General features: G+C 38.5%; 1 protein-coding gene and 1 long non-coding RNA gene across 2 annotated transcripts in view; one reads left to right on the forward strand and one right to left on the reverse strand.

Annotated features, from left to right (window-relative positions):
• Nucleotides 1-16117, reverse strand: part of LOC311299515 (four and a half LIM domains protein 3-like) — a gene marked incomplete at its 5' end in the record, with an annotated part of 138301 nt that overhangs the window by 10301 nt on the left and 111883 nt on the right. The window lies entirely within an intron of this gene.
• On the forward strand, nucleotides 574-14990 carry LOC311299523. The gene is made up of 4 exons (XR_014629140.1): nucleotides 574-894; nucleotides 12140-12215; nucleotides 13392-13493; nucleotides 14142-14990. It is a non-coding gene; the product is annotated as an uncharacterized lncRNA (long non-coding RNA).

The following is a 16117-nucleotide window of genomic DNA, read 5'->3' on the forward strand; positions in this document are numbered from 1 at the left end:
CTTATGAAGCTGGTTCATAATAGGGATGGGGAAATGAAGCCTCATGAATCACTGAGGCTTTCCCCTGACTGTTCCGGGAAAAGATTCAAAGCTTCGAGAGTGTCGAGAATAGCGCTGAGAACAGCGCCATCTGGCGCTTATTTAAAATAAAGCAGCCAGAAGCCTGTTTTAGAAGCTCTGGCAGATGAAGCAACCACAACACACTCCATAGTTTCAATGTTATGTGTACAAATAAAAGCCTTACATGTTTGTGTTTGATTTGTTCATTAAAAAAAATTCATTTTCCCATTAAAGTGTGACCATAAAAGATAATAGCTTATAAGCTTATATGATTCAATAAAATTTAATGTAGGCCTACTCTCTCTCTCTCTCTCTCTCTCTCTCTACACACACACACACACACACACACACACACATACACAATGAATAAGGACATTGTCTGATAGGATCATCCGTTATTAAATGTCAATTTCAATAATTGAAAATATCAACCAGACTGAGGCAACAATGACTCGTTAAATACGATCTGAAGTTCGAGCCTTATGACACCCGAAGCGAAACACGCACGTGACTGGACAGAAAGTGAGGCTTCAGGCTTGTTCGACTTCATGCAGCTCTGCGCAGACCGATCGGCGGCTGACTTGGCGGTTAGAAATGTTGTCCGACTTGATCAAATGGCGGCATCTACTGGAGACTTCGGAAAAATACTGCTTCTTAATTTTAAAATGTGTGAATACAGGAGCTCTGACATCACTGTAGTTCAGAGAGATTCAGAGAAAGTGAAACTAACTTGATTAACAACAATATGGACTCCTGAAACGATCAACCTCTTTAAACTACAGAATATTTATTGATCCGTTCAAAGAGTCTTGTGGACACATCTGATCCTCACAGGTAAGAGATAGAAATATAAGAGAGATTGTGCTGAACATGTTTCTAATGGAAGTGAACTGGTTTATAGGTTTATGTCAAACTGGAATGAGTTGAACAGAACCAGGTTTAAGCATGTCAAATACTTAACTATTTTAGTTGTTCACTTCACTGAAATGGTATCAGAATTGTATTTAAATATGTCATTTGATTGTTTTTGATACAAAGATTGGCGTTTCTGTCATTTTGTCACAAAACATAACGACTAAAGAAACAGGAAGTAAATGACGCGCAGACAGACTGAACACAAAACTTCTAAACTGCAGATGAAAATCACATTGACATTAAACATTATTAAGATGAAAATTACTCTTGGCCATATAATATATTTTATGGAGAGCTTTATATAGTTGTAAATATACGAGCCCGGTGCGTCGCGCAGGTGTCGCTCATTATCAATCACGCCACCGGCCTCGTCCTGCTCGCCACAATATATTTTAATATTATAAGAAACTTACATTGAGTGTTTGTATCAAGTGTGTCCAAACTTTAGACTAGTAAGGTGATTTATCTTCATCATTTCTCTCTCCAGTCAGTGGCGGAGCCAGGATTTTTTCATAGGGGTGGCCAGGCAAGGGCCAGCAACCAGTCTGGGGTGGCACAGAAATCTTAATTATTTTATCATAAAAAATAATTTGACTATAATGTATTGGACTGTTTTAGTGCCTACACAACTGAATAAAGTTATTTTGTACTTAATTGTAATTGAGATAGTAGTGAATTAGGAATCATGGAATACATGAGTGATTTTTTTTTTTTATTACCCACCACCTTATGTTAAAATTAATTAAATAGTAATAAAAGGGCACACACTATAACTAAAGTTCAACTTGCTCAGTTAGCTTGGTTCTGGTTCTCAAAATCTCTAATAGCTTGTTCTACATTGTTGCATCTTCATGGATGAGATAACGTGCAGATAATACTGTAGTCCAAATATTATTCAACCTTCAATACGTTTTATATAATCAATGAACTCTTCAACCAATTCTGAGTTTGTCAAAAAAATGTTTAACTTTCTATATTGGTTGTCAAAATAAATAATTGCAACAGTTCTATCATACCTAAATTAAAAAGGAAAACAAAAGTTCTCTATTGAATCCCCATGTGCAAGAATGTGAACAAGGCGGAAGTCAACAGCACATAATGTAAAATGTTATGTTTTTCATAATGTAATGTTGCCAGAATGTAAAATTAAGTTATTTTATGGATTTAAAAATTATCCATTTTTGTTTGTCCTTTACAAATTAACGCAAAATGAATGCCTATCGCACAGTGCTCACATTTATTTGGACATTAAAACATTACATATCTGTGCCTTATATTGTGATCTCACATAGCAGAATATTTTAATCCAGACAAATGTGAGCACTCACTATCAACAACCGTTGTCATTGTCAACAAGCGTCAACAAGCTTCCCCTTACTTTTTGACAAGCGTCCTTGACAGGGCGGCCAGAGCTTCTTTGCAGCTCAAGTCGGCGGCGTTGTGAACGTACAGTTACTGTTTCCTAACCTTGTTTTTTCTGATGCGTTGCGTTAAAAATATTTATTTTTTACTTGGCTTGGTTGAATTCCAATGTAGAATGCGGTCTGTTATTTCTTGATAACAGACCGCTGCGAAGTATAACATACCGTTGCCATGAAAAACAGAGCGTTGCTATGGACGCGGAATGGACTATTTTCTTTAGCGGGAGCAATACAATCGTTTTTAAATCAATAAACTCCTTTTTAAATCAATATTTTGTGTCAAATTATTTATTTATTTTGTAGGTAAATATATACTATATATTTATATAGTATATAAATACTATATTATATGCTTCACGTCGGGGTCCCGTTCAGCCTGTCGGGGTTGTTATTCGCATTATCCCTTACATAAAGTACAGTACTCACTCCAGCCCTGCTCATTCGCTCTGTTTGGTTTCATTACAGTGTGCTCCTTAGCACTGGGATCTCCCTCTGCTGTCCATAAGGGCCACGCCTCCTTATTTGCATACACCCCTCAATCCTCAATCCTCAAATGCCCAATCCTAAATCCCCAAATCCCCAATCCCCAATCCTAAATGGCTAAATGATTAAATGCTCAATCCTAAATACCAAATTCCCAATCCTAAATCCCTAAATGCCCAGTCCTAAATCCTAAATGGCTAAATGACCAAATGCCCAATCCTAAATACCAAATGCCCTATCCTAAATACCAAATGCCCAATCCTAAATACCAAATGCCCAATCCTAAAAACCAAATTCATTTTCGACTTAGACTTTTAGTTTCAAATTTAGACTTTTAGTTTTCGTTTAAGACTTTTAGTTTTAGACTTTTCGTTTTAAATCTGACCCAATAATCCCTCCATAGTATGTAGGCTACAGACGGTGAACCACATCCTTCTGCCATCTCAACACAGTGGTTCTCATTCTGCGGCTTTATTCTGATGAATCAGCTGACCGCCAGAGGTGAGCCATGCCTTCGTGCCGGAGGTTGTTGTGTGATGTGTTGTGCTTCACAATCTGAGGCAATAAGGGCTGGTGGAGTGATGGAGGGTCTCGTAAGGGCTGGTGGAGTGATGGTGGGTTTCGTAAGGGCTGGTGGAGTGATGGTGGGTTTCGTAAGGGCTGGTGGAGTGATGGAGGGTCTCGTAAGGGCTGGTGGAGTGATGGTGGGTTTCGTAAGGGCTGGTGGAGTGATGGAGGGTCTCGTAAGGGCTGGTGGAGTGATGGAGGGTCTCGTAAGGGCTGGTGGAGTGATGGTGGGTTTCGTAAGGGCTGGTGGAGTGATGGTGGGTTTCGTAAGGGCTGGTGGAGTGATGGAGGGTTTCGTAAGGGCTGGTGGAGTGATGGAGGGTCTCGTAAGGGCTGGTGGAGTGATGGAGGGGCTCGTAAGGGCAGGTGAAGTGATGGAGGGAAGGTGGAGTGATGGAGGGTCTCATCCATGGCACCATCTCCAGGATTCAGCTCTGTGCTCTTCATCCTCAGTGCTCACACCAGCCTGCTGACATTTCAGATCCTATAAAAATGCAGAAACATAACACAAAAGCAGTCATTTTAACAGCACAATGTCACTTGATTTCAGTATTATTTAGAAGACAAAAACGCTTTTTTTCACAAATGCCGTCACCATCTTCCCTTGCAGGTCCTGCTCCACCACAAAAGTACAGAAATCAAGAATCAGAAAAGTGCTGTAATAGCTCTGTTTGAAATTACAATAATTAAAATAAACTACAACTTAATATTTAAATAGATGTTGTTATTCATTTCTGTAATGTCACAAAGCCTTTGATGGCAGCATTCAGCTTCACGAGCCACTCTCCACCGGATAAACACACAAGTGTTCATCTGTCCCTGTAACATCCAGACAATTTATCAACAGTACTAATGGACAAATAAAATAGATAACGAATGTTTAGTTACTTTATAGATTTGTTCTACATAATAGCACACATACATCACTCAGATGTCTATTTCATATCTATTAGACGTAGTATTCTGCAATTCTTATAGAAGATTTTCTTGCCAGATATTAAATAGACATTTAGTAATTGTATTTAAGATGTATATGGTTTAAAATGTATGCAAATCCACTTTGGAGACGTATGTGTCCTTACTGGAGCTCCTCTGTTAGCTATACATAATAAAATGTGATTTACAGCAAAATCACAAATATATAGCGTCTTTACACCTTCAACAATTCAACAGTTTACTGTACAGTAGTTCAACACATGCGATCATTTGATTTGTAATACTCACATTTGAAAACAGTCTCGTCCGTCATCCTTTCCGTCACGTTCGAGTATGACCTATCCTTCAGGCTTGTTCGACTTGAACCGGCGCTGCACAGACCGATCGGTTTATGACATCAAAGTACCGCGAGAGCAATTCAAAAGCATATAGGAGCCGTCTACTTTCTATTCGCTCTCGCGGTACTTTGATGTCATTCACCGATCGATCTGTGCAGCGCCGGTTCAAGTCGAACAAGCCTTTCGTCTTCTTTTTTATGACGTATCCTCTCGCGTGGCCTCCTGGGATAGAAGAGTATCCATCAGTTGAGCACTCAAAAATCTGGGCGAAAGCAGTAAGCCATCCGGGAACTTCTCGCCTACTCTTTTATGAATACTGATTTTCGAACGTACTGCTTCCTTCACGTAGGGCCTACTGTTTTCGCCTACTATATAGTAGGAAAGTAGGCATATTAGAACGCACTTAAGTCTGAATCTCGCGATAATTAATACGTCACACTCACACAGGTAGCCTAATTCTCGCCTACTCTTTTGGATTCGTACATACTTTTTCACTCGCCTACTCTTTTTACCATACTAAATAGTAGGGAAGTATGCGGTTTCGAACGCAGCCATTGAGTTGCGTTGGAGTTATCCGTGGTCTCACCACAGATTCACTCCGTGCTCCTACCACAGATTTTAGTTCTGACTATAGCCAAGTGAGCAATAGGTGTAAAACGCCATCAAACTGGATTTTATGATGACAGGACGAGACAAAATGTCAAGTTAATTACATGCCATTGCAACACAGTCGACCTAAAGCTTATAAGTTCCTAAACTATGCAAATAATGCTGTGAATGTTATAGGCCTAAGTGAATGTAATGAAGTAGTTCAAATTCTAAAGAGCTGTTAACCAGGATCATTGATTGAAAGACATGTTTCTTGATTCAGTGAGGTTTTGACTGAAAGAGCCTTTGAGAAACGAAATCGTTCAGATCTTATAAAAACGTATGTATATTATATTAGGCGACGTAACCATATGTCTGCAAAGACTACTCACTGAATGCCATTGATGAGAAGAAATGCCCTCAGGTATGTTTCGTTACCCTTCAAACTCAGGGGCGGTTTCTTCATTAGGGTGATTGGGCGACGTACCCCCAGAAATGTAAAAGGGACTTTTTCAATCACATTCGCATTCAACCACAAAGTTACTCTAGCAGTCACTGTTGTTCTGCCTCTGGATATAGTCCAATTAGGGTCAAGTCACTTTCTGTGGAGTAGGCAGTCCTACAATTCCGTTTTTTTTTTTTTTTTTTTTTAAGCACCAGCCGCCACTGATTTTGAATCAAATTGCGAATTGAAAATACGGCCAATGGAAACACGTCAATTTCGCCAAAACTCCCTATAACGAGAAAAAAAAAAAAAAAAAGAAAAAAACAGGGGCAGAACTGGGCCCTCATTAAATTATGGAAAAATTGTTAAAAAAAATATATTAAATAGGCATATTTGTGGGGGAAAAAAATCTAATATTTGAGTTACATAAAAGCTTTTTATTTGTTTTCTTCCTAATTGTCCTTGAAATAGTGGTCAAGAACCCCGCCAAAGCCTTATTTGATCGGTGAGTGATGTAGAATAGAATGACTGACTGAATGAAAAGCGCCCCGGCCGCGCGCGCGCACTCTCACGTCTTCAAACAACACGTCGATCGCTGTCTTGCTCTCTCTCCCTCGCGCATTTTAATCAAAATCAATTGACACGATAGAGGGTTTTCACCTACGTCACGATTTGGTAAGTTACCCGGATGCGCAGCCATATTGGAGGTACTCGGATGTAAACAACAGCATGGATTGCACTGTTTATGTACTATTGAACACATTGTTACACTAATTTCTGATGTCTAAACCACGGGAACAACACATGGAAGCTGTGAAATCATATAGAGAAGGACTTAAAGCAGGAAAGAGCTCAACATTTTGACAAACTTAAGGTAATATGTGGTAAAGATCTGAACGAGCTAGCTTCTCCAACTAGTCCTTACTTCTATTTCGTATCCCGACATTGGCTACGTTCAGATTGTCAGTCCAAAAAAAAAGCTCATGAAATCCGTTTCAAGCTACATCCATATGTGGTTTAATATCCTATTCAAATCACATATCAGGAAATCCACCAGTCTGAACGCTCTTTCGCGTGGTTTATGTGACTTTCTCACGCCACGTAAAATATAAACATCAGACGTTGTTATAGGGAACATGCTGAAAGTCGCTGCCGAAACAAGGCTGTGTTGTTGCAAAGTGCCGGACAAGCAGAAAATTATTATTTTTGAAAAGTATTTTGAAACCGGCGCGGAAAAAGAGTTGTGCATACCAGCCTCCTACAGTTCTGCAGCTCGAGACGCAGTAGTCCAGCGCAGCGGCTACACATCTCCATATTGTAAAATTTAAATAAGAAAACATTTATATTGCAAATGCAAACCCCTCCATCAACGCAACATCATTGCCGTGTTGTCAAAGAGCTGCGTGGACACACAAATCGGACCTGAACAGTTGCAATTGAGAACTAGATGCGAAAGTTCGTCGAGACAAACTTTAAGTTGGCTTGAGAAAGTTTGGACCGGAAAGTTTTTTGCTAGGCGGTTGTTAGGATGTTATGGGTGGTCGCTATGGTGTTGCTAGGCGGTTGCTAAGGTATTCTGGGTGGTTGCTAGGCGGTTGCTAGGGTATTTTGGGTGGTTGCTAGGGTGTTTTGGGTGGTTGCTAGGGTGTTTTGGGTGGTTGCTAGGCGGTTGCCAGGGTCTTTTGTGTGGTTGCTAGGCGGTTGCTAGGGTGTTCTGGGTGGTTGCTAGGATATTTTGGGTGGTTGCTAGGGTCTTTTGGGTGGTTGCTAGGGTATTTTGGGTGGTTGCTAGGCGGTTGCTAGGGTGTTTTGGGTGGTTGCTAGGCGGTTTTGGGTGGTTGCTAGGCGGTTGCTAGGGTATTTTGGGTGGTTGCTAGGGTGTTCTGGGTGGTTGCTAGGCAGTTGCTAGGGTGTTATGGGTGGTTGCTATGGTGTTGCTAGGCGTTGCTAAGGTATTCTGGGTGGTTGCTAGGTGGTGGCCAGGGTGTTCTGGGTGGTTGCTAGGCTGTTTTGGGTGGTTGCTAGGGTATTCTGGGTGGTTGCTAGGGTCTTTTGGGTGGTTGCTAGGGTCTTTTGGGTGGTTGCTAGGCGGTTGCTAGGGTCTTTTGGGTGGTTGCTAGGGTCTTTTGGGTGGTTGCTACGGTATTCTGGGTGGTTGCTAGGGTCTTTTGGGTGGTTGCTAGGCGGTTGCTAGGGTGTTCTGGGGGGTTGCTATGGTATTCAGGGCGGTTGATATGGTGTTACTAGGTGGTTGGTAGTTATCACAGATGGTTACTATGGAGTTTTTATAGAGTTCTTAGCATGATCTTGGCATGATTTAACACTTAACTAATCGCTATTAGCATGTAGCTATTCACTGCTAGCATATGTAGCATGTTGGAAGTGCTGTTTGCTAGCATGAGTCAAAAGAGCCAAACCTCATCTCTATACGATGTTCTGATACAGAGATATAGGTCTTGCAAAACGGTTGCTAGGGTACTCAAGTTTGGTTGCTATGGAGTTGCTTGGGAGCTGGGAGCTTTAAACTTAAGAAGTTTAAATTGGTTTGAAGTTTTAAGTAGTTTAAAGTAGTTTGAAGTTTATGATAGATATATAAATAAGTTAGATAGATACAAACAAACACACACACACACACACACACACACACACACACACACACACACACTCACACAGACTACCTCGCTCACACACTCACTCAGACACACACACTCACACACTCAGAGTTTATGAGTTTAGAGTTTATAAGTGTACAAGTTTTTGAGTTTAGAGTTTATAAGTTTAAATGAGTTTAGAGTTCAGAATTTATTAATTTATGAGTTTAAGAGTTCATAAGTCTATGAATTCATGAGTTTATTAGTTAATTAGTTATTAAATTTAAGTTAATTAGTTTATAAGTGTATGAGATTAGAGTTTATTAGTTTAAATGAGTTTCATTGGCTAATATATATAGAATGGCAGTTTGAATTAGTTTTCAAGGGATTTAGATTTAAATTTTTGTCGGTTGGTGAGTTTGAATTTTTTTAGAATGCCCAATGTTAAGTCAATGGGAGTTTTTCCGAGTTTTGATCGTCATTTGTAGGAAAACCGTAAGTCCGATCAGTCTGAAAAGATATAGCACACTTGGTCAGATCAGTTTGAGTGTCTGAGCCGAGTTTGGAGTATGTAGAGTTAAAGCTCTAGGACGAGTTTGATATAGAAATTTTAGTCTCGGAATAATAATAATAAGTTTAAATAGGATTTCAATATGTTGGCTCTCTCAAGCCAACTTAATGAGGAGATGTCGTCACGCCACAGCGCCCCCGCCCTCAGAGACCGCGTCATCCTCCCCTTTCCGCCATTTTGGGAGGATACCCGCCAGCACCGGTCATTGTTTGTATTGGTAGTAGAGGAGGTTGTCGCACTATTTTAGAATGCCTGGAAAACACTGCTGTGTAAAAAACTGCTCCAGTGTCTCACACGATTGTCATGGAAACCGTAGGAACCATGTGTTACAGTTTTTTCGTATTTTAAAATTTAAAAAAAAAAAAAAAAAAAAAAAATTGTTTGGCATTGGTAGTAAGTTTCTCCCTGTAAGGACCCTTCTCTTTTGCCGCATTCTTCTCCATTTCTTCTTAATTTTCTCGTAATTTTTATTATAATTCCTCGAGCCGTCTTTCCTGCTCCGTCTCTGTATTGCTCTTGCACTGTTGCCCCTGGCAACCGATAGCGTATCCTCCCAAAATGGTGGACGGGCTCAATTCGTCACGTGACAGCAAGCTACCTATGAGTATGTCCTCATTCTCAATACAGTGTGGACATCATTTTAGATCATATTCCAATCGGATACAAAGATAATCGGATTGACAGTGTGTATGTACCCATAGTTAACTATTTTACGTCAAAATTTTAGCCATAGTTAACGCTTCATTTACACATGTGGCTGATGCTGTGCCTCTCTCAACCACAAACGCCATCTTTCATCAGTTTTTTGCACTCTTCTCTTTAACTTTCGGCAGTCTATAGAACTAGAAATGTTTTTTCTCGGTGCGACCGATGAGTACAGACCAAAACTTGACAATTTTTCAGAAGCAATAATCAGCCAAATTTGCGAGTCCGTTCAGTTCAATGGCACTGTTTACGTTCAGTGCCTCCAAAATGGCCGACTTCCGGATTGATGACGCGTCGTGAAAACCCTCTATAGTAAAAGGTCGGAAGACCGCAGTTTCACGTGGAGCATTTTGAGATTTTTTCTCCTGAATTACCGAGGGGTGTGAATTGTGCTAAAAAACGTTGCCTTATCTTCTCTAAAAACAGTTGAAGACGAGACAGAGTTCTTTATTAAACTAACAAAAGACAAAATAATTACGGGAATAAGTAACGAATAATTGACGAATGCCATTAAATTATAGGGACAAAAGTCCCTAATTATTTTTACATTATTTTTCAACAATTATTTTTGCATTAGGCTACTGATAGAACATTTCACTAAATAAACCAAGAGATATAGGCCTATAGCCTACATTTTCCTTTTTTTTTTTTTTTTTTTTTTTTTTAAGGAAACATAATGAGGTTTGAATTGAGGAACTGATTAAGCTGATAAAATACAGGGAAAAAGGCTTCCTATGTATTTTAAGAGAATTAGTTAAATGATGCTGTTTTATTTATAGACACCATTGTTAGTTACCAGCATGCTTTCCACATGGCTGGAAATGGAGAGTAAATATTGAAATTAAGCGTTATTTTATGTGTTTTTGAGTAAAGGGAAACTGTTATTGTTTAATGTCCAGTTTTTGTTTGACATTTGAAAGAGTTTCTATATGTTGAAGTTTTGATCGTTACCATTGTGCGAGGCTCATGCTTAGGTTGTGAATCACAGCATGCGTTAATACTTTGAAGCATGTTGCGTTCATTGAGCAATAACTTACTATATTGTGCAGTATAGATTGTTGCTGTGCTAGTAGCATGCAGTCTTGTATTTATACAATATAACTCGAAGTCAAATATAAATAAGTCATCTCTGATTTATAGAATTGTGAGAAAATTTAAATTATAAAGCATAGGCCCTACTTCACTGAAACAACCTGGTCTCACAGGATTCCGTGAAATGTCCACGGGCCCTTAACTCAAAATCCGTGGAGCCATCACGGAATCGCCCCAAATTCCGTGATGCCGCCACGGATATTACTCCAATGCAAGTCAATGACACTGACCTTCCGTGGTCCACACACGGATACCCGTTTCAATGACGGAGTACAGATGTCACTCAACGGACGTGCTTTCTCATTTGGAAACGCAACATTTGAAGTATTTGTTTATTTTCCAACATCAAATGCCATAATGACGTTAACCTGACTGTTATTGTAGCTATTGCAATGTCCTGTCATCATAAAATTTCAGTTTGTTTCAGTTAGCCTAATCAAAGTCCCGTGATGGCACCACGGACCTCAACAACCTGACCTCACTCGTGGACGTTGTAATGTTGCTGGCTTGTTTAGGAATTTATAAGCTTTATGTCGACTGTGTTGCAATGGCATGTAATTAACTTGACATTTTGTCTCGTCCTGTCATCATAAAATCCAGTTTGATGGCGTTTTACACCTATTGCTCGCTTGGCTATAGTCAGAACTAAAATCTGTGATAGGAGCACGGATTGAGTCTGTGGTGAGACCACGGATAACTCCAACGCGCAAGTCAATGACACTCATCTTCCGTGGTCCACACACGGATACCCATTTCAATGACAGAGAACAGATCTCACTCAACGGACGTGCTTTCTCATTTGGAAACACAACATTTTAAGTATTTATTTCTTTTCCAACACCAAATACCATAAAGACTTTAACCTCTCTGTTATTGTAGCTATTGCATTGTCCTGCCATCATAAAAATTCAATCTGATTTTGTTAGCCTAACTGAAGTCCCGTGATGGCACCACGGACCTCAACAACCTGACCTCACTCACTGGATGTTGTATGTTGCTCACTTGTTTAGACACTTGAAAGCTTTATGTCGACTGTGTTGCAATTTTGTCTTGTCCTGTCATCATAAAATCCAGTTTGATGGCGTTTTACACATAATTGCTTGCTTGGCTATAGTCAGATCTAAAATCTGTGATAGGAGCACGGATTGAGTCTGTGGTGAGACCACGGATAACTCCAACGTTCGTGATATGGTCACGTAATTTAATCTATTGATTCGTGCCACGGACACGTTTATTTCGTTATTTTTCGTCTTTCGTGATCACAGCTCGATTATTTCTGCCTGTCGGCTGCAGCAGATAAGCTGTTTAATATATTTTAGTTGTATTGAAGTTGTATTTTTTTTTAATGTTATTATTTCTGTCTTATTGCCAGGGAAGCTGGATTGCTTTGCTGTTTATTGATATTTTTTAAAATGATATTTTATCAGTAGGAAATCGCGCTGAAGAAGTCTCGTTCCGAACACATCGCGAGATTTGGCATCAGTTCACGTGTGTCAGCTGTTGGTAAGTAGTAAATAAATACCTAAATACGCTGTCCTAATAATGTGTGATATAATGTCTTTTCTGTTTGTCGATATTTATCTGCCATTTCCACGGAGACTTTGCGTTTCATTGCTTTCTAATTCAAAATAGGGTGATTAAACACTGCCTGTCACGTGACGTGCTATAGGCCTAGATATTCATATCAGATTAAAAATAGTACAATTAGTTCCAAAGTTGTATTTGTAGTAGAAGCACAGTAAAAACAACACTTACCATGCTTTTACCACAGTAACATTAGTTTTGCTGTGATAAGTGTAGTAAAAAGACAGTAATCACAAAACTTACCATGCTTTTACCACACTATTGGTAGTTTTAATGTGATACTTATTGTAAATGCACAGTAACCACAACACTCACCATGCTTTTACCACAGTAACCCTAGTTTTACTGTGATAGGGTGTGGTAAAAGGACAGTAACCACAAAACTTACCATGCTTTAAACCTCAGTAACCTTAGTTTTACTGTGATTGGTGTAGTAAAGGACAGTAATCACAAAATTTACCATGCTTTTACCTCTGTATTGATAGTTTTAAAGTGATATTTGTTGTAAATGCATATTAACCACAACACTTGCCATGCTTTTAATGCTTTATAATGTAACATCCAATATTTGTAAGGTAAATCAGTACTTTTTCCTTTAAATAATCCTATATATTATACATGAAAAGGAGTAGGAGGATGCTTAGGTAGCTAGCTTGAAGCCAATGGGGCTGTCAGTAAAAACAGGTCCAGTCTAGTCACTCTGATGTTAAGATCTTTTATTTTCCTTCCAAATCAGGTATTGGATATGGGTGTGTATGTGTGAGTGTGAGAGCGTGTGAGCGTGTGGTTTCTACAAAGAACAGAAATACAATGTTTTAGTTCACAATAAACATAACATGGAATCCACAGGAAATAAAGGAACTTAAACAATACATGAAGCCATCTACTCATAATATAATCTCAAATACATATGTAAATAACTAAAGAACATGCTTAAGCAGGAAATATAGCAAAATAAACACATTTAGGACAAACTTAATACAGAATAATAATTAAGTGTCAAAAAAGCACTTACATGGTCAAATACACACACGCAGGGAAAAACAAAGGAAGAACTCATGAACTCTAATGATATTTTCTTTTCTCTTTTTACAGCTGAAAAGACCAAAAGGGCCTTTCAGACTCAGTCGGCCCATTATTGTTTGAGGAGAAGTAAACGGAGGAGACGGAAAGCTGCAAAGGCAAATATTCACAATGGTATGTCTTGGTTTTAACCCTAAATCAAACATTTTATCAAGCATTTGTTGTTTCTTAAAACTTCTCTCACAAAACCCATAGCCCAATCAGTACAAACATAGTCTGCAAGTTTTAATAATTTACGAGATTTAACAAGTTGTCAAATTCGTATGATACTCGATTGTACGAGTATACAAATATGTATATTTGTATACTTGTACAATCCTGCAGCTTTTACTCCTAGTGCTGTCATTGGCTACTGCCTCAATTCCTGTACATATTTATCGCGATATTTGTAAATCAGTTGCGCCACTTCTTGGAAAGTTGTCGGATGTCCCACACACTGTCAGAAAGTTTATATTAATTGCAAATTGGTCTCCGTCTGTTTATGTTCCAGTGATACATGATGTTTCTCCACACCTCATAACCTACCTGTTTGCAAGAGTGCAAAAGCTTATGTGACTTGTCACATTTCATCAGATACTCGATTATTTTGTCATAATCAGATCAGTTACACTGCTGATAACTGTCCCGTTTGCATGTAAATCATGTTCATATGATTATTGCTTGCTATTAAAGACATACTTTTATTCATAGAAATGCCCACATATCAGTGAACTTATCAAATAAAAATGCTTTTAACATTTAATTATGCAACACTCTTTACAGAAAACATATCCCACGCTTATGGATAAACTCACAACGTCATCATCAAGTGCTGTGCTGGGCACATTGGGCAACAAGTGTCCTCCAACGTATTCGATCCGTGGCCAAGTTCTCCACATCTTCCCATAGGACTCTGACATTCTTCAGATCTTCGTGAAACATCTGTCTCCGTGTCTTCCTTGGTCTTCCCTGTCTCCTGCATCCTCCTGGTGGTGTCCACTTCATCACTGTGTTTGGGTGTTGTTGTTTGGGCATGCGTAGGATGTGTCCAGCGAGGTGCACCCTTTGCTCTGTCACAGTTTCTGAAAGTCTTCATGTGGAGTCCCATTCCTCCTCGTGATCTCTTTGATATATGCAGAACCAATATTGAATATAGTGATTTATCTTTTTCCATATTGTTAAAGCATTTTGTTTTCTCTTTTCAGCTTCATAAACTGTACTTGATTTCTGCCTAATGCCTTTATAAAAAAGGGTCAGTGCTCATCAGGTGTTTTGCTAAAGGACATATTCATTGCATAGTTACAATAAAAGTGACCAATAATCACAAGGATATAGATTAGAATGAAAGTTGAGAATGTAAAATGTTGCGCTTATGTTTTTGCCTATTTGTTCTTTAAAGCGACAAAACAAATGTATTTTCACATAACAAAGTTGAATCTCATCCTTTGGTTTGTAAATATATAACTTCATCATAGCAATTTTTTTTAACGTTAATGTATGTGTCACTATAATAGATTGCCCCTGTATCTGGATATTTTTAATTAACTGATTTTTATACTGTTGTGCAGTAGTTTTGGCGCTACATTTGTCTTTAAACAGTTTGACATTAAATATTGGAATAAGCTTTCAAAATTGTGTCCATTCATTGTGCTTTTGTTACATTTATTTGAATATAATTGATATATCTTTGACTATACATACACTGTAAATGTTAGAAACACTTTAGTAGGCCTACATGCAATTATCTTTAATTAAAATACAGCAAAACTACCCTGCTGTAGGACATTGCTTAGAAAAAAGTTTCTCTTTCAAATGTTTTTATGCATCAATCTAATCAAATGAGCAAATTTGTGTCATTGATCATGTGAACTCGTTTTTGGATGGTAACCACACAAAGGAGTCTTTTGTTTTTAAATATGAGCTTTATAATTTAATTAGAAATAATACATGTTTAACAGCCTAAATATTAAATATTTATCTATCCCTGCAGCCAGAACCAGAAGAGATCTGTCATCATTTGCCATAAATGGGCATGTAAGTGTGACGCATTTGTTCAGCTGGGTTTTTATTGGCTGTGACTTTATCGCAGAACTCGCTGTGATTGGACAATCGTTTAACCCATATAAACTGGCGCTTCATGTTACAAAGTATGGTTTGGTGTTATTATTACATTAGTTATACATTAAGCTAACTATAAAGTGTCTCTATAATGTGAGAAATTACTCCTTTACCGAGATCCTAACCCTAACCCTAAGCATGTCTGCACATTTCAATGAACTACAGGACAGTGTTTCCTGTTCCATTGATAGAATGACAGAGATATGTGGGTAATGTAGTATAAAACGTTTAGTAATAAAACAATAAATGTTAAATAAATAATATATTTAATGGACAACTGGATATCTTCATTGTGCAAACCTTTATGACATATATGAGGGACAGGCTAAAATTTGATATTTTACTGTGAGCACTTTAAAAATAACCTTTATGCCAGCTTTCCATATATATCTGAAAACTGTGGCCAACATTATTTATTATACATAGCATAAGCAGTCATCCTGCCGATTTTCTCTTTGATACACTAACTGGACTTTGAGTTACAGCCATTTGAAATGTGCATTTGTTTGCTCTTCTGGGGGCCATTGCTGGGCCATACAATCTACACAGATCTACACACACTATTACTATTACACAAGGGTAATGCACCATTCAGTAAAACAACAAAAAAACAGTGCCAACATTTCCTTTTCACCCCCTGA

The sequence above is a fragment of the Rutilus rutilus genome (genome assembly GCF_951802725.1).
Source record: "Rutilus rutilus genome assembly, chromosome: 11".
In the NCBI taxonomy this organism is placed as follows: Eukaryota; Metazoa; Chordata; class Actinopteri; order Cypriniformes; family Leuciscidae; genus Rutilus; species Rutilus rutilus.